This window comes from Blennius ocellaris (genome assembly GCF_963422515.1).
Source record: "Blennius ocellaris genome assembly, chromosome: 2".
NCBI classification, from domain to species: domain Eukaryota; kingdom Metazoa; phylum Chordata; class Actinopteri; order Blenniiformes; family Blenniidae; genus Blennius; species Blennius ocellaris.
In genome coordinates this window covers 10,089,243-10,108,363 of record NC_137651.1, presented here as the reverse complement: position 1 = coordinate 10,108,363, position 19,121 = coordinate 10,089,243, and the positions used below count along the sequence as shown (strand labels likewise).

Genomic DNA, 19,121 nt, shown 5'->3' with positions numbered 1-19,121 from the left:
CCTTCTCCTTTCATCAATAATGCCATTAAAACAACATTAGATTGTTCATGATTTTGTGTGTGTGTGTGTGTGTGTGTGTGTGTGTGTGTGTGTGTGTGTGTGTGTGTGTGTGTGTGTGTGTGTGTGTGTGTGCGTGTGCGTGTGCGTGCGCAAAAGCTGACGGTATTCTACCGTGTACCCACTAAAGCTGCATGATATCATGTAAACATGTGAAATAGTATTAAATTGTTGAGATAACGACTTGATATAGGATTTGGTCTCCTAAATAACAATGCTCTTTTCTCTTTCCTTCTAAATTACACCACCTTTTTGTCATATGTGCGAAAAGTGAAAGTGTAGACTTTCTTGTTTTCGGTCATTTTCCCTTGGACTGTGTGCTTTTGACAACTGCCCTGTGGTATGAATACAATTAGAGCTGTCAGTCAATTGAAAACATTTTATTGAGTTAATTCCACATTTTGTTGTAAATAATCATGATTAATCATACCTTTCTTTCATATTTAAAATCCTGTCATCTTGAATGTGCAGACTGTGCGTGTTGATAAAGATACTACATTGACTTCAATGAATTTCTTCCAGTGCAGGTTTCCAAACCAAAGTTGCTTTCTGTCATGGCGACTTCCGTTCTTTTTTTGTTTTTCCCACGGTGACATGGATCCCAGGTTTAGGTGTCTACCAGTATTTAAAAATAAGGGACACACTCTCACAGCTGTAGCCAGTCCTGTATCTCTTTCACAGATATAAAGGGAAAGTCTCTGTGTGTGGTGGTCCATGTCATTAGCATAACTAATCTGGCGCTAATGAACCAGTAAACTGCTGTTTTTAAATCCCTCTCGCTCGCTCGCTTGCTCTCTCTCTCTCTCTCTCTCTCTCTCTCTCTCTCTCTCTCTCTCTCTCTCTCTCTCACAGACACACACATGCTCAGACCATCAAAAACGCATAGAAAACATGCACAGACGTGCAATTGAAGAAAAGGTTGTCATAATATATGCGCGAGCGAGGCCTTTTGTTTACTTGTGCATTGCTGCGGGGTAGAGCAGAGATCATTTCAATCACAAAGGAAAACGTGGCTTAATATCTTCATTACAGAGGTGTCGGGATGAAGAGATGAGGCAACACAGATGTTTTGACACATGTGCTTGACAGTGCCACGAAACGACAGCCACACTTTAGCTCGCCAACCAAAATTTCCTTCGAATAAGTCACAAAATCCAGCAAACCCCTTGGAATGAATGCAGCCACACCGCCTTCCCGCGTTCTCTCTGCGGTGCTGCGGCAGTCACTCACAGCACCACTGGCGATTAAAACATCACTGGGAAACTGGTGTGGTGTGAGATGAAAGGTGGAGGGGATTTGGAAGATTTAGAACTACAGTCGATGACATCGGTGTTTACAAACGCTGCACTGTGATTAGGAGGGCTACGTTGTGTAATCGGCTTAGCGGTAAGCGAGGAGCAGGTGGGTTGGGCCGGTGTTCGCGGGAGCGCGTGGGGTGTTTAGGAGGTAGGGGCGGTGCTGGAGGTGGGAACGTGCAAAGTGATGGTACTGATGATGCATTTACGCCATTAACTGACGGCAGCTACAGTTTGTTGTCAGCAGAAGCCGTGTCGTTGGCAAGTCCGCTCATACTGTAGCATCCAAACAGGCCATTGGAATTTCTAGTGTGAAGTCTAATAAATGAGACAATAGCACAACTCAACAGTCATGCATACAGAAACCTGCATAGTGGATATAAATGGAGAAATGTGTCTCTTCGTTTTTTGCTTTCTTTCCCAGTTTTACACTGAAAGTTGTGTTTCTTCAAAAGAAATCATCACTGTTTGACTCGTTGCACTTCAGTCTTGTCACATTTTGTGAATTTTCATACGTTTTGCAGATAAGAACAGTGTGGTTAAAGTTGTTTTTTTTTCAGACAATGTTGAATGCTTCTGTACTACAACGTGATGCTATTTGTAACAAATAACATTGTTTTCTGTTGTTATGGGTAATTTAAAGTAAAATGATATAATTCCTGCAAAAGCAACACATATCTCAATGCCTTTTACCATTTTGATTAGCAGCAAGCAAGCAACTTTATAAAGCAATTTAAAAATTCTACAGTGGACCAAAGCTCTGTACAAATAGAATAGATAAGCTATATTAGCGCACAGTTTACATAAAATAGATAAACAATACAGACAGTACAAATAAAACAATACAGTTCTAATAAAAACAAAGGATGAATGACATGGTAATATAAAAGGCTTTAAAAATACAAGTAAAAACATGTAGAATAAAAAGTCAGCTAACATGGTCTTGAAGGCCAAAGAGAAAAGGTGAGTTTTAAGGTGTGTTTTAAAAACAGACAGAGGTAAGTCATTCCACAGCTTCGAGGCAATGGCGCCACAGATCGGACAGGAAGTAGCTGATACAGGTTCAGAAGGATATGATTGAAAGTAGGACATTGTTTTGGGCAATTTTGAAATCACGATTATGTCTTTGAATTTGGAACAGCATTTATTTAACGAGTTTAAAAAAAAAAAAAGACTCCTGTTATATATATAAAAATATCTTGTAATGTAGTAGTAGGAAACAAACTGTTGTACTGCACTCCATCTTTTGAAAACCAGAAATAAATAAAATACTATAAGAGATAGATATACTTCAATAAATAAGTCCAACATAAATACTTTGATAAATTGGTCCAAAATAAAATTGTGGCGGCGTGGAGCTGATGAATGGTAGTCGGAGGCGGCGTGTTTAGCAAGGAACTCCAAATTTTATTTCGTCTCAGAAACACTTTTCTTTTTTCTCATTGTTTTCACTCACAGACACAAGGTGTAGGAACAAAACTACTTCCGCTCAGAAATCCCGCCTCTCTTCAAAATAAAGTTCCCCACAGTAACTAGGTGAATTATGACCTTAACTGATCACCACAGTGGGGAATTTTATTTTGTAGAGAGTCGGGGTTTCAGACCTGTAATTGTAGTATTTTGATGTAACAGTGTCATGTTGGAGTGAGAAAAGAAAAGAGTTACTGAGAAGTGTGGATTAATGGAGAATAAAGTTTGGAATTCCTTGTTGAACACGTCGCCTCCGACTACCGTTCATCGGCTCTACAACATAATCGTTTTTCCTCGATTGTGTGAATTTTGAGATCGTCTGGAGCCAAAATCTTAATCACGATTAAAATTCGATTCAGTGAGCAGCCCTAATTGAAAGTGCAGAAAACATCAAAAAAGAGTTGCAAGAAATAATATGAGGGTTCACATGTGCAGATGAGAGCGGAAATAATTGTTTTGGTTGTTTTTAAGACAACAAAAAAGTTGATACTTTCTGGCTCCGGTATCTCTTCCATGTATAAAATCGCTCATATTTTGTTAGTCTTAGTTACTGAAGGTGCTGATATGTGATGGTAGAGGTACCTTGGCTGGGAAATGTTTATTTTTAACGCCGCCAAATTGGCTGCATTGTATTTGTACATCCTTTATTATTCAAAACCATATTAATATTCACAATTGAGGCACAGATTGATGCTCTGACTGCGCTGTCTGCACTTTGACTTAACTAAGGTACAGCCCCAATCCTTTGGCGGGCCGCTCTTTGGTGGAAGGCTGCATATGCTACACCTGCAGTGGTTGGGTAAGCTGGTGTGTGTAGAGCACAGGTGCCTGGACTGTCATTAGTCAGTGGTGTGTCTGTGTGTGTTTGTGTGGATGAGGCTGCCTGAGCTGGCTGAGAGCCTGGCTGATGGATCAGAGGAGGATTGAGTGGACAGGACCTCATGATTGATACGCAGATAGGATATGAGGTGCTGCTTCGCCACCACCTACACCCCCCCCCCCCCAACGCATGCCTCCGCCCCAGCCACCGCAACCTACCCTGGCACCGTCTTCAGAATTTGAAAGGAACAAGAAGATAGCGGCGTACAAAAGGGAAGGGACGAAAAGAGAGAGGGGGGTTGAGAAGTTAAGAGGAGATTGTAAAAGTGTGGGGGAGAATAGGCGAGTGAGAGCGAACGGAGGAGATCCTAAATGGGGAAAATGAAGGAGAAAGACAAAAGCGAGCACCAGTCGAGAGAATAGATAGACTTGAGAGGGATATTATTCAGAAGAAATGAGAATAATAATGCCTGCATCAGAATATTGCATAGGAGAAGATTAGGACCATAGTAGGTTGAAGTGAGGAATATTATTACCTTCTTTTCAATCTCCCATGTATAAATAAAAAATAAAGAGATACATGAAATAAGAATAATGCTCTATCATGTGTTTACCATCTACCGGTGCTTCCTGTGAGTCTCTGCTCTCTTTTTCTCTTTCTGCTTTTTTCCTGCCCTCAATCAGAGAAGGGCCAGGTCCCCCAGAGGCAGTCAATCTTGCCCTGAAATGTAAAACAGACAAGAGGAGCAGATTACCTATTTGCCATTAATGTTTATTCTCTTTGATGTGAGCAGGCACATTGTGTGTGTGTGTGTGTGTGTGTGTGTGTGTGTGTGTGTGTGTGTGTGTGTGTGTGTGTGTGTGTGTGTGTGTGTGTGTGTGTGTGTGTGTGTGTGTGTGTGTGTGTGTGTGTGTGTGTGTGTGTGTGTGTGTGCGCCCCATAAAATGAACATGTGTGAGGCTGATCCAGAGTATTCATGTAAGTGCAGATTTGTGTGAATGCATGTTCATTGAGAGAAGTGTGTGTGTGTCATAGACACACGGCCCGCTGGGGGAAGACCAGAGCGAAGCATGGCAGCGGTGGCGTACAGTGATCTGATGTGTACTCAGTCCAACAAAGACGACACGGCCTCTCATCACAGTCGGATCACAGGCATGTCTTTAGGTGAGCTCGGCTCAGCGATGAAGCGCTCGGCTTTGGTGGGCGGCCGCAGCAGGGGTTAACGGTGTGTGTGGCTCAGTCAGTCATTCTGTCACTCCTTCAGCGAGCGCTGGAGCCCATTTGGAAGGTGACGCCAATCGGCGAGCGCTTCTCCTTAGCTGTTAGTTATTCACGCATGTGTGCACGCGCTCACATGCGTGGATCACGTACTGCAGGGCACGCACAAATGCTTACATTTTCCTCATTAATATTTCAGCGGTGTGTTGAGTTAGCAGGGCAAAGTGCTAGCGTCAGGGTTCCGCCTGCAAACACCGGAGTGTCTTCATCACTGGGCTGCTGTCATGATACTAACAAGAGTGAGACCTCCAATTAACCGTCTGCACCCTGGAGGAGACGGCAAGTTGAACACACCACCCAGCAAGAGTTAAAATGTCCTCAGACAATCAAAAGGTCGACGTGAGTTTAGAGTTAAAGCAGGAGAAGGACGTATGAATATGTAGAAAATCCAAATAAACTCATTAATTCGCTTATGTCGGCAGGGATTGGCTCAAGCTCCTCGTCAATCTAGGTGGCATAAGTGAGTATTGAAGATGAGTGAATGTATTGATATAGAAAGTTACATGAGTTCAGGGAGTGATGTGTTGTCGGTTTTTCACATGAAAGAAATAGTGTTCTTTTGCATCTTGTTGTGATTATTCACCCATGTCTTGTCATAGAAGCATCTCAAACATTGTGGCTGTGGAAGCATCCCACTGCTTTATGAGGTTGTAGTGAGAGGAAGAGGCCTGACTGTGGACACGTTGCAGGATTTTATAGATCATGCACAAAGTTTATCCGACTTGCTAAAGTTGGCCTTTTCAAAAGAAATTTAATGTCACCTAAATTAATCTGTTCAATAACAAAATAGTCCAAATTAATAACTGAAATCGGCGTTCGTAACTATAAAGGGTGCAGGTAGGAACGTTAAACCAGACATTGGATAGTAGGTTTTCATATAAGTATGACTTTGAGTAAATACTTCTGTAAATATGCTAATATCCTTATAGTAGTCATGTTACAGTTGTTTTGCCCCTCTCCAAAGTGGCTTATGAAAAACAAAAAAAAATTACTGACCAGTGCAAGTTATTGCACCTCGGGTAGTAATATTTAACCTGTTGCAGAATCTTGTAACATAATGGTTTACGTGTCGTCTCCCGACAACTTCTTATGTCCTGCTCTCTGTAATCTGGATGTTGTAGTTCTATAACATGAATTCTGCTGTGTGTGCGTGTGCATGTGTGTGTGTGTGCGCGCGCGCACGTGCAGGGGTTGAGCGATGGCCTGGTATTTATTTCACACAGCAATTTTCCCCCGTATGAGATGAGGTGTCGTACATCTGCTAGATAGCTTTTTCCGCCTTGCCTCGACATGGAGTGTGCGCAAGGTCATCTCGGCTGCCGGGGAACGGGGGAGGGCCGAGGTGAGGAGCGGAAGGAGGGAGGAGTGGAAAGGTCGTCGGCGGGGAGGGGAAAGGACGGCAGGGGCCGCCGAGCACAGAAAGACAGAGGCGGAATGAGGAAAATCAGCAGCTTTATTGTGGCTGTGCTGTGTGGCCTCCCGCCTTTCATTGCACCTGGATCAGCAATCCCCCTGTTGGGCGGCAGGGTGGGAATTGTTCTGTGCATTTGATTCCCAGCATGTATTTATTCACACAGTTTAGAGTGTGTGTGCACATGATAGAGCAGGTGGTTTTGGGTGTCGCAGGCTCCATAAGGGAAACGGCCATGAGTGTGTTCTGAGGACATGACAAGCCAAATCTGTTTTTTTTTTTTTTTTTTTTTAAACAAAAAAACTCTAAATCATTGCAGCTATAGGAGAAGCATGAGGCCTGAACGATGGTGCTGATGGATACAAAATAAAACCCGAGCAATCCTTTTTCTTCTTTTGGCTGCTGCGTCTCGGATGTTCACACTGTTCTGTGGTGAACTTTGGTGAGCCTGAAATGTGCCACGCTGGAATTTAAGAGCAGGCTCCTGGCCTTATTTCATCAGTCTGTCTGTTATCCCATGGACTCTCAACATCTTTACTCCCCCTCCTTGCCACAGGATGACACTCGGGCCTTTCTTCTCTCTGCCCCTATTACTGGACTTGCAAAGTGTTGATTTAAACTGAAAGATGACCTGGTTTAGTTGGGCTACGTCGTCTCTACTCCATAAAAATCAACACGCTTCCAGTCGTGAGATCAGAACGTGTTTGTTGTTGTGTTCTCTCTCTCTCTCTTGCTCTCTGTCTTACTCTCTTTCTGTGTTGTCTTTTTTATTTATCTGCTGTAAAGGCCAGTCAAGCGCTGCTCGGCTTTGTTGTCAGAAACCTTTATTTACCAAAGGGAGGAATAAGTGACTGACACAGACAGCCTCTTTCATCCCCGACTCGCCGCGAGCAGTGTTCCCCTTTACCGCCAGAGGACCCCACCACCCCCCACTCCCCTCCACCCCCTCACCTCACCTCTACTGAGCCCCCACCCACCCACCTCCACCCCATCAGCTCACCCCACTCGATTACCCCCCCCCCCCCCCCCCCCCCCCCCCCCACCACCACTTCCCCCACGCACCATCCTGCAGGCTCACAACACACTAGCCCACTCCCCTGGGTAGAATCCTAGCTGTAGAGTCTGCACTGGGCAACACAAACACACACACACACACACACACACGGAATTCACCTCACAAAAGGCATCAACCTTCCTCTCACATACACAGCCAGGGGAGTTAACTGGATGGTCCCAAACAAAGACAAGTTTCACTTCAAAGACTTGTTGCTTTACTCATTTCATCCGTCTGTAAAACAAATCAGCAGTAATGACACATAAAGCCTGTTACGTTGTTGCCTTGATTGCAAAGGTGCTCTTTGTGTTTTTAGATGTTGGGTACAAGAGGGGAAACCCTGTTTGGTTTTATGATGTGTCCGAAAATGCCCCACTTGTGTTTGAATGTCTATTTAAATACAAAAATGGAAGATTCAAAACATTTTTTGTTTTTGTTCATGTGGTAAATACTTTGTGATAATTCTGATTTTCTCTTTTTTTGATGACTCTCAAACGCTACTTTTTTGCTGAATTTGTTCCAAATCACTGGGAAGATGCAGACAATCTGATAATCTGATAATAGGTAACATATTTTCTTTTCTTGTGTGTTATTTGCCTTTTTTTTTTTCTTCTTTTTTTTCTTTTCTCTTGTTAACAGTGTGGAGGTGGGAAAAGTAAAAACCTGTTTTCTGTAATAAAGGTCTTTAAACTCTATTGCAATTAGCATCCAATATGTTTTCTGAAATGAAAAATATTTGTTCTTTTTAACCTGTTTTGGCTGATGGCCACGGTAAACTGAACATTTGTTTTAAGGTGCAAATTGAATCATAAAAACGTGATACAGAGAAGAAGTGAATAATAATATTTAAATGTGGACTTTTTTCTTTTTTAGATCAATACAAAATATTGGATGCTTTAGGTTGCGACTTATATGGAAGTGCATAATTGAGATTTATTAAAATAACTGGACATTAATTGAATTTTTGCACCAATTACAACATGGACATCTCACGAGAGGAAAACCAACATTTAATAAACTTAAATAATTTATGCTGTGATAAAGCATACGTTTCTATAGATTTACAATTACTACCAAAAAGAGGAGAAAGTTTATTTAGATGATATCTCATGTAATTAAGAGGCTTGAGTAGTTTTCTTCTCTTGAGAGTTTTCTGAATGAATGCAAGTGTTTGGGATTAATTTCACTATCACAGACACGGAGCTCGTTACTTTATATCTGTGTACCAAAGAGCGAATTTGCTTGTTTGATGACTGGAACCCAGTAGAAGTATGTTATTCCCACTGTTATTTCTTTGGTGGAGGCACAGATTCTCTGTTTTGCAAATAAAAACCTCCATAATGCCAAAGACTAATAACATGCAATCAGCCCTCATTGTGTTCACTTTATGACAGTGAAAAGCCTCATCCGTCTGGCCAGACCCAGAGAAAGACGGAGACAGAAACGCTTTTAGCTCTGGCATAGGAAAATGAACACCAAATGTATCTCCCTCTCTCTTTCTCGCTCTCCTTCCTGCCTTCGTTCCGTCTCTCTCCTATTTAAGCTTCTTGAAGTTCTTCCAAATTGGGTTTTAAATGCCAATTAGGAGGTTGAATGTAGTAAAATAAAAGCAAATGCAGGCAGGATGGCCTCACCTTCTGGCTGGTTAGGCTTCAGAGAGAGCCGAGCCGGACCTTTGGCTCCCAGCGAGGCTTTGAGAGAAATATCCTGCCTAATGAACACATTAATTAGAACCATAACTATTTATAAGATGATAATTAGAAACGAAGGGAGGTAAACTGGGCTTTTCCTGCAATTAATGGAGGATTAATTACGGGAGCTAATGAAGTGGATTTTTGAAACACGTGGAGGTGAAGTACAGAGATGTGCAGCCCGCTTTGTGATCACTGGCATAATTATTTTCTCCAGCACCAAAGCGTTTGAGGCCCTGGTCCTCGCCGGCTCAGGCCGGCTAATAAGCATCATTGCATCGTTATATATGCACTTAAAAAGACTTGCCACTGAAATGACTGTCTAATTATTTCTAATTGGCAGGCCCTGTGTGTTGTCATTGAGCTGTTTTGAGCCGCAGCAGAGCCCCGGGTCTAATAACGCTCTGGGCGGAGAAAGAGGGGAGCGAGAGAGCTCGGGAGAAAGAGAGAGAGAGAAAGAAAGAAAGAATAAAGAGGAAGGTGGGGGGGCTCTACCAGTTGCCTGCTGCTCGTAGACGGTCCTGCACCCCCCCCACACACCACCACCCAAGTCACTCGCCCAGCAGGACAGCGGGTCGTAGAGTGACGGCCGGCGCACCATGAGGTCACCTTGCCAAGTAGTCGATTAGCAAAGTTTTATTTTATCTGTGCTTACAGCTTACACCCACCCCCCTTAATTAACAGCTCCTGCTCCTAATTTATGCACAGATAAACGCCACCGTCTGTCCACAGTTCTTCTTTTTACTCTTAAACATACGACACTCGCAGGCAGGGAGGGAGAGAGAGAGAGAGAGAGAGAGAGAGAGAGGGGAGGTATGTTTATGTGCCGTGTGTGATTCGGCGGCCAGGTTTTGAGCCAGTCCGTAGAGACCTGAGCTAAGAGAGCATGCATGGACAAACCTCAGTCAGCCGTGTTTACCTTGTACTCTAGTTATACTCTGGCTCAAACCATATGGACAGTGAGACTCAGAGGATGTCTGTGCAGACACATATAGCTCTTTTTCTTTACTATATGCTGGCACAGTCCTATTGGGGCTAATTGTGGCAAATTTCTTGCACACATTTATCAATGGACTGTGAATACTGTGAATTAGTATCTCTGGTAACAATAGGCTTGGTTTTTTTGTTGTTGTTTTTTTTGAAGCGTTGATCTCCATTTAGACGGTCATATCCACATGTAGGACACTTAAGTTTGTGTTAGAGGAGTGTTTGAATGATGGCCTGGGATTATACGTGTGAGCATCTCACTTAACTCGTCCTAAGCAGAGCCATGTGCGTTGTCCTGCCAAAAAAGCCCCTCTGTCGTCCTGCGTCTCCCTCCTCCCCCTCCTAGGACAACTTGAGAGCAAATTGCCAGCTAATGGAACCACTGCCTGCACTTGTCAGTTCACTTTGGACAAGCACTGCAACCACGCGCACATAAAACACGCGCGCATGTGGTTTCACTCACACATTTGGTTATTTATTTGTGGAAAAAGAAGAGAAAAATGAGAGAGAATGGCAGAGAAATGAAACAAGGATCATGCTCGCCTCCACTGAAACCTCGACGATCTTTTTGAAAGTAATGAAACACTTTCTCAGCGTGCGCATGAGGTTTTCTATTTGAAATTTGTCTTCCTTTTTGCTCCATCTATCCTTTCGGGGTTTTGGCAGAGTCGAGGACATGAGGAGGAAGTGGAGATAGATGGATCGGCCAAGGGATACGTGGCCAACTGTCGTGTGATTGGTTGAACAAAGCTGAATGCCTCTGTGAGTGGCTGAACAGAGAACTTGATGTTGTGAGTTTGGCTGCGAATCAAAGCAGGAAAATGTAATTATTTTAAATGCAGTCAACATTTTTGTTGCAGTGGAGGTTTGCCAGGTTTCTCTGTAAACTCGGTAGGATATTGACACTCTGAGACTGCGATAACAAAGTGTGCCTCCATGTGCTACTGCAGATGTGGAGAAAAATGTCATTTATTCTGTCACCGTAACATGTGGTATCATTTAGTCTGTGCCTCCAACTGTGCACAATAAATCAGTCTTATTACTTTTTGACTTGAATTAATATTCCTCAGCAGCATTTTAGAAACATGCATGCATTTTATAGAATAGAAAAACAATATAAGAACAGAATACTTATAAAATGACAGTTGCAGCACTACATATTTATATAAAGTCAGAAAAACAAATATTATGGAATTGCTCCATATACTATAAAGTATTGTAAATTATAGATGTTATCAATTTAAATTACATCTTTTATATGTCTTTTTCAGACACGCATAGTTAAATACATACTTGAGAAAAAGTTTGAAAGAAGTTAAAACGTATAGTTAAATAATGGCAAATTGTAATTGATAAGTTGCAATTAAAATAATTTATATTTATTGAAATATATATATATATATATGTGTGTGTGTGTATATATAAAATGAATAACATTTCTTCATTATTAATAACATTTGTAATACATCCTTGTATTTGAATGGTGGATTTGACATGTTTAGTTTAGAAACGTTGCTGCTGGTATTCTTGAAATCACAATTTTAGCCATTTAATTTTCTTTCTCAAAATAACCCCCCCCCCCCCCAAACAACAAAAAAACAAAAACAAAATTTTATTCAAATTAAATCACCACAGAAAAGGTTTTCTGTGTTTTGTGTATATTTCGGTGTGTCGTTGTTTATCAAACTGGACCGTGTCTGTGACTCACTGCTATCAGATATTCAATGTTGGAATATGAAAATCAGCTGGCTCTCCAGGAGTGATCGGTAAAAGAAGACAAAATCCACCTTCTGTGCTTCTCATTCTGTGCACGGGACGTGTAGACGATGTGAAGTGACAGGGGAGAGGCTTTTTCCCTCGCAGGGTGTGAGTGTTTTCTCTTTCTATTCATTTCTTGATCTCTCCGTCTGCGTTCATTTTTCTCTCTCCATCTCCTTGTTCGCTCTTGACAGCGCTTCGTGAAAAATGATTTTTAAAAACTTCTTTATGAGACCAGCCTCTGTTCTGTCAGAAGACAACTTTATGTTATTCCACCGAAGAGGCGAAACTAATAGTTCTGTGTTTTTTACAGGGAGCTATTCCAGTTGTGTCTTGGGTGTTTAATTAAGTGTAGTTTCCCTTTAGTAGTGGAATGTGCGTCTGCTTTTTGTCGGCCCGTTCCTCGCTGCCTTTTACAGTCCACCCACATGGTTTGTCTCAGCGTTTATGATTTTTCTTATACCAGAGTTGTGAGGTTCCTAAATCACTTAAGCACACGGGGCCGAGCAGTCCACATTTAAACAATAAAAGGCTGTTATGCTAAGGGCCCTCAGATCTCCTACCACTTCATAAATACATGCGTATAAAAGGCAGAAAAATACATCTTCCCTGACCAGAGAGAGAGGGAGAGGGAGAGCGAGCGTCTGAGAGCACACCTGCTAATTGGAGCCAGCTTGATGTGCAGTTGGGCTGTCTGCTCTGTCTTCTCCATAAGACCCAATTTTCTTCTTCATTTTGCCTCTTTCTTTCCCCAACCCTGGTTGTTCTTCACTCACTAACTTTGGTAACCTTTCTTTCCCTTCAACTTATTCTTTCTTCCCCCCCCCCCCCTAAATGTCTCCTGCTGTCCTTCACCCATTGTCAAGCCCCCCCCCATCGTCTCCTCTGCTCGTGTCCCTGTACTTTTCCTGGCTGACTGCCTGCTTTACACCCTGACGGAGGCAATGACAACCAAAACAACTCTCTCCTAACTTGGTAACTAATTGTTCCATGGCGTGATGGATGGATTGGTGGTGGTGGTGGTGGAGGGGGGGGGGGTCAGCTGCGTGAGTGGCTGTGAGCGAGTTGGCAAGTTAGCACCTAGTCTAAGTGTGACCTCCACTTGACCTTGTGTCTGGACTGAGTGGCTGAGCTTGCACCCCCCCTCTCCACCTCTTCCTCCTCCCTGTTCCAGCTGCTAATGGGTGTCATGTCAAACTGCGGCTGCACAGAGGTCAAAGGTTGCAGGCGCGCACCAGACGGCCAAGTTTAGGATTGCGGCGAGGTGACTGAGTGACACTGGGCATATGTGCCAATGAGGACGTCGGGTAATCAACACGCATGCATCCATCGCCGCAGCAACTGCCGCGCACGCACGGACCCATGAACGCGCGCACGTGGAAACCAGATCATTGTACGGAAAGTCGTCTTTTCCCTCATCGTCGGCTGGCCGTTGTAGGTTCACATAGATCTGAGGCGTCTTTGAAGGCCTTTGAACTCTGCTAAATGACTTGACCTTGTGTGTGTGTGCGTGCGTGTGCGTGTGCGTATGCGTGCGTGTGTGTGTGCGTACGTGTGGGTATGGGGTCCCAGTTAGTGGGTGGCCTGCATGGGGTCTCATTTCTGCTTCACAACATAGCAGGGCATCGGAGACGTTTGTGTTGACGACTGCCAAATTAAAAGCAAACTGAAGATTATGACAAATCTAAACATTGCTTTTATGAAGCAGAGGGGAACGAAGAAAAAACATTTCTGGGAATCTTTCAAGCTCTGTCTTTGCTGTGTTAATTGTGCTCACAATCAGCTACTTTGCAGTGATTCATTGTGTGTTATTTAGTGTGTGTATCTACTGTAAATTTGTGTGTGTGTGTGTGTGTGTGTCTGTGTGTGTGTGCACGGGTGTGCGTGCACGCTGTGAACCAAGGGAACAGATAATGTGGCTGCTTGGAAGGAGGAAGCAGCTTGGGAAATGATTTCAACAGCTCTCATAATTAGAGGAATATCATAAATTAAACTTGTGTCTGCCGTTGCGTTTGAAGAGCACTCAAAAGTAATAAATTCTGGATGGTTAACATATTTGCATTCCATTCAGCAGGCAGCGTCAGGCAGGAACAGCTGTTTTCCACGTCTTTTGGCAGCAGGAAATGCACATTGCTCACTCAAGGTGCTTTTCGACGCATTGAAATGGCAGAAAAAAGAAAAGTGACTTTTAACTTGAACATGAAGCTGCTGCTGTGTGCTCTGTCACTGGAAATAACTCGGCGGGGAACAGTGCATTAATGAAGTTCTTCAAATATGGATCGTCTTGCCTTCAATAGGCCTGTTTCTTTTTCAATCTGTCTATTGCTTGGAAAAGTCGACTGGCAGGCGTTTTTTTTGTAGTTTGTGTGTGTGTGTGTGTGTGTGTGTGTGTGTGTGTGTGTGTGTGTGTGTGTGTGTGTGTGTGTGTGTGTGTGTGTGCGTGTGCGCGTGTGTAGATGGAGAGTGCTCAAATGTAATGTTTTTCTGTCACATATCACTTTTCCTCAGCCTATCTGATCCAGTCAAACTCATTGTACAAAGAATAAATAGCACATCAAAAGAAAATTTGGCAGCTTCAAAACATTGTTCACAAGTTGTTTATTTTTTTTTCTTCTTTTTTTTTTGAAGCACATTTTTAGGGTATTTAACCTAAAAGCTAGTTTTCTTTGTGTCAATCTCGGTCGAGGTTTGTTTTTACTGGTTCACATTATGCTTTGGGAGTAAAAGCAAAGTTTATAAAATGAGCAAATCTGATACTTCAATCTCCTCCCATTCTTTAACGAATCGTCTGATTCCCCCCCCCCCCCCCCCCTCCTTTTTGTCCAGTTTTTTTTTAAATGAAAATATGTTTTACTCCTTGGTTTTTTTCCTCCCCTGATGGTAAACTAAAGATTATTTTGCGGCGGAATGTCGCTCGAGCCAAACCAAAAGCACTGAATCCTATATTGGGAACTTGTTGGAACACATGGAGAGAAAAACTAAACAATTATGCTCCCAAATGTTCCTGAATGCTTAAAAACAAGGAAGTAAGGATGCCTGAAGGATTTGATATTTCCATGTTATCCAAGTCGTTGGAAAGTCCAAAATGCCCCAAGTCTTTCTTTTACCCCATCATTTATAACTGAAAAAACCATCTATCAGCTTGAAAGAACCTTGTTAATAAAGGGTTGATGCTCAGATTCAAGATTGTTCAATGACTGACTGTGGATTGATTCATCAAGAAATTGTTTAATTTAGTTGTTAATCGATTTGCGTCAGTCAGTTCACAGAAGTTGAACTAACTTTCTTCAGATGCGAGTAGCAATAATGGTACACATCCAGATTAGACTCCATGGAACCCTCACCAAGATACACAAGCGTAAGCTTTAAAAAGCTTTAGTTTTTAGAAATTGGTCTCAGATTTCAGACCAGATGTTTGTAAAAACTCTCTTCAGGGCCTTACAGGCATACAAACAACAGCTTCGTCTTTATGTCTTGTTATTAAGTTGTTTGGCTTTCTTTATAGCTGAGATGTGTTCTCTATGTAACATACATGTGTTTAATGATTCTTCCTAAATTTCTGAGGCATTTCTCTTTGTTATAATAATGTCATTTTTTTGTAATTGGTTGTAATGTTTAACCCTTATATTAATACCCTGTCATAGCATACAGGTCTGGTATGTGGAGTTCTAATCACAATAACTCAGAGACTATTATGACGCTTTATAGTGAGATATAAAAAATGACCAGGGAGCAGAGGAATACAGTGTTATGCTCATGCACTTGCCATTACTGAGGCTTCCGCAGTATTAGTGTCCAAACAGAAACAAGCTTCACTAGTATGTCACACGCACGCACGCACGCACGCGCGCACACACACACACACACACACACACACACACACACACACACACACACACACACACACACACACACACACACACACACACACACACACACACACACACACACACACACACACACACACACACACACACACACACACACACACACACACAAATGCCAGATATTAAAAGTTGAATTTACCTTAGTAGAAAAAAGAGGTATAAACGTTGACTTATTGCTGTTTCTTAACATTATGCTGCCATAAAACTAAAATAAATGCAGTCGGTCTATTCAAATGCGGATTTACTCACAAATGCATTTCAGTACACACAACGTAGACTCAACAAAGCTGTCAATCCCAAACAATAATACAGTTAAATCTGAGTTATACAGGACTCCGATTTGACTCTTTAAGAATTAAATGTAAATGGAACGAACTGTAAATATGACCGCATCAGTGCCGAAGTGGTCGAGGGGTGCTGCAGTACTTCACTTTTCTACTCTGGCACATCTATAGTAGCTCCAGTAACTGGACATGGTCAATAATGGTAAGACACAAAACTGGGTATTATTTATGATGGTCGATGATTTTCATTCTTCCTCCGTCCTTTATACACGTAACTGCACGTCAATGTTTGCCTGTATTATTGGTCAGACTGAGGCCAGTCTTTCTAGTGTCTCCTGAAATACGATAGGGTTAAAGTTACATAGCCATTAATCAGTGCTGTGCTGCACTGGCCTAATGGACAGGCCCACTGCTCGGGGCATCATTGAGCAGATGTGCTACATTCCCACCAGTTGTGTTGGTGTGTTATACTTTTGGGGCAAATACAATATGGCCTTGAACATTGTTCTGTCTTCCCAGGCCAGGACAGTGACTGGCAGATCGAAGAAACCGTCTGAATGTCCGTCACTGCTGTCTCCAATATGTCCACGATAAGGCTAAAGGAACAGTGCGGGGGATTGGCCTTCTTTTGTGTGCGCTTGTGTGTGCGCTCACCGTCCCTACACCGTGCACTGTGAATAATGATTTGACTGGGGTCAGATTCCATTGGAGACGCTCACCTGTATCTGACACTAGTGGTATCACGTAGCTGCCATTAATGTCCAATTTTCAATGAAAACAGAAATAGAATACAGATAAAGGTAACACACCATCCAGCTTCACACCTGAACACATAATTACCCCAATGGGCTGCGGTGAGGGATCATATCCTGGCGCACACTGGGGGGTCAGCAGCGATAAGCTTCAGCCCAGCTCCCAACATGGAGCATAATTACTCTATTGATAATTCACCGGGAAAATGGTCCCAGCCAATTGCAAAGCTCGGATTTAATGGATTGGGCGATGAAACGAGGAAGGGATGGAGGAAGGCGGCTGTGAGGGGGCAGCCAATGTGTGTGTGTGTTGCACGTGGGGGCAACCAGCAAGGGCCTTTTATTAGAAATGAAAATATGTTTAGGTCATAGGGGGACCCATTTTCCCTGGAGATAATAAGGCCAATAAAATGTAAAGCAGAGGAAGAGCTTGGAATGGGGTCCAACTGTGGCTGTTTATCTGTGTGTGTCCTGCATTAGCCCATTTATCCCCAGCCTCAAATTAGCTAATCATTCTCCAAGGGGAAGGACTTGGTCAGGAAATTGACATTTAGCAGCATAGGCTCACTCTATTAACTACAGTAAATTTAATTTGCTGCACACCCCCAGAAGTGGGCTGTTTTCTTTGCCATCAGACGAGCGAAAGGGAGACAGGGAGAGAGAGAGAGAGAGAGAGAGAGAGAGAGGGGCAGAAACTGTGTTTACTGCATCTGCTGCTTCTGGCCACAATTTGCTTGGCTGTAAATATGGGACTTCAGCTTGGAACACTGCAGCTCTGTTGTATCTCTCCTCATGTACTGTTGATTACAAACATACGCAGGCATTGTCAGCACACAGATTTACTCATTCCAAGGTCTGTTTGGGCCACTGATGGATTATCTTGCTTGGAGACTCCATAAACCATAAAATGCCAATGTTTTTATTAATTTTATTTTTTTTGTCCTTCTACCCGTTTGAAGCGATTCCCTGACTTTCTGAGCAAGAGCAACAGTAAACACTTCATGACTTGTGATATGTCAAATGTCTTCTACTTCTGAATCACCTGTCATTATTGTCATTTCTGGTAATCACTCCAGGTGTGTCTGTTCTGTAGAATTGAATGAAACTGGTGTTGCGTCCTCCAGAGGAACTGCTTTTGCCCAAATTGGTTAAACGTCCACCCCCGCACCAGAAATACCCCCCCCTCCGCCCCATAGCAGTGCACGTCTAAATGGAAACGTTGAACTAAGAGGTGACGTCTTGGTTGACCAACATGTGTCCGAAGTAGAACTGGAAAAATAAAGATTGAACTGAAGCCAATCGAACGACGGCGACTGCCACTCGCAATTCCAGAAAGCTTCCCTCAGGCGAGTTTGACATTGTTTAACGTCTTATTCCACTCAGTCTGAGCTCATTTCACTGGTCATCACTGCGATGATTTGCTTCCAATGGATTGAATCTTTAAAGACCGATGATGTGAGCCTGAATACACTGTATCGGGATGCTCGGCGCAAACACGTGGATACTACCTGTGTTTTCTTGTTTTTTCAGAAACATTTAAAATCAAGTACATTTGTTCAAAATTGGAATTAAAGACATCAAATAACTGTCGACGCAAAGTTTAAAATATCTTAGTATGTATTGTGCAGCATTTTTTTTTTATACTCGTAAATGAAATCATACTTCTCTTTTTTGTCATATGAATTACTTGCCAGGAACATCACTAATAGTTGCATTAGTATTGGAAAGTTGTCCTGTCATCCTATTGCTGCTATATACAGTTATGCAATGTACTGTGTGTGCATGTACTACATTTAATATTGCACTTTCTACAGTAGTTTTCAATCAGTTGCTGTGCACACAATCACACAAGCTTGAGACGCACCGTTATGTATATATTGATGTTTTTTTTTTTTAATTGCTCAGTGGCCTTTTGTTTCATGACACAGTCATTACTGTGATATACTCAGAACAAAGATTAATAAACGGTGTGTGCTGAAATGTAGAGAAGAAAGCCAAATGTTATGGTCAACAATTCAACATAATTCCTAATATTGTATTTCGACTTTGCACACCATCCATCCTCTGTACCTCTTCATCGAGCTCAGTGTCGTGTGGCACTGGAGCCGATCCCAGATGACGAAGACGAAGACGAAGGCAGAATGCACCCTGGACAGGTCAACGCCCCGTCACAGGACAAACGGATAGACTGCCACTCACTATCACAACCACATATATGGGAATTCTTAGAGAAGGAGACCAGGAGAAAACTCAAACACAGTGACAACATAAAAGCTACAAACAAAACTGGATCAGACACAAACCTATAAGCTTTTTACTATGAGGTTGTAGGGTTTTTGTTTGTGTTTTAAACCTGCTGACTCAGCAGATTGTAAAA

The 19,121-nt window shown here is 42.6% G+C and overlaps 1 protein-coding gene across 2 annotated transcripts in view; it reads left to right on the top strand.

Moving 5' to 3' along the window:
• The window catches only part of rsrc1 (arginine/serine-rich coiled-coil 1), a 142,894-nt gene that overhangs the window by 8,430 nt on the left and 115,343 nt on the right, over positions 1 to 19,121 (top strand). The gene's annotated exons all lie outside the window — the stretch shown is intronic.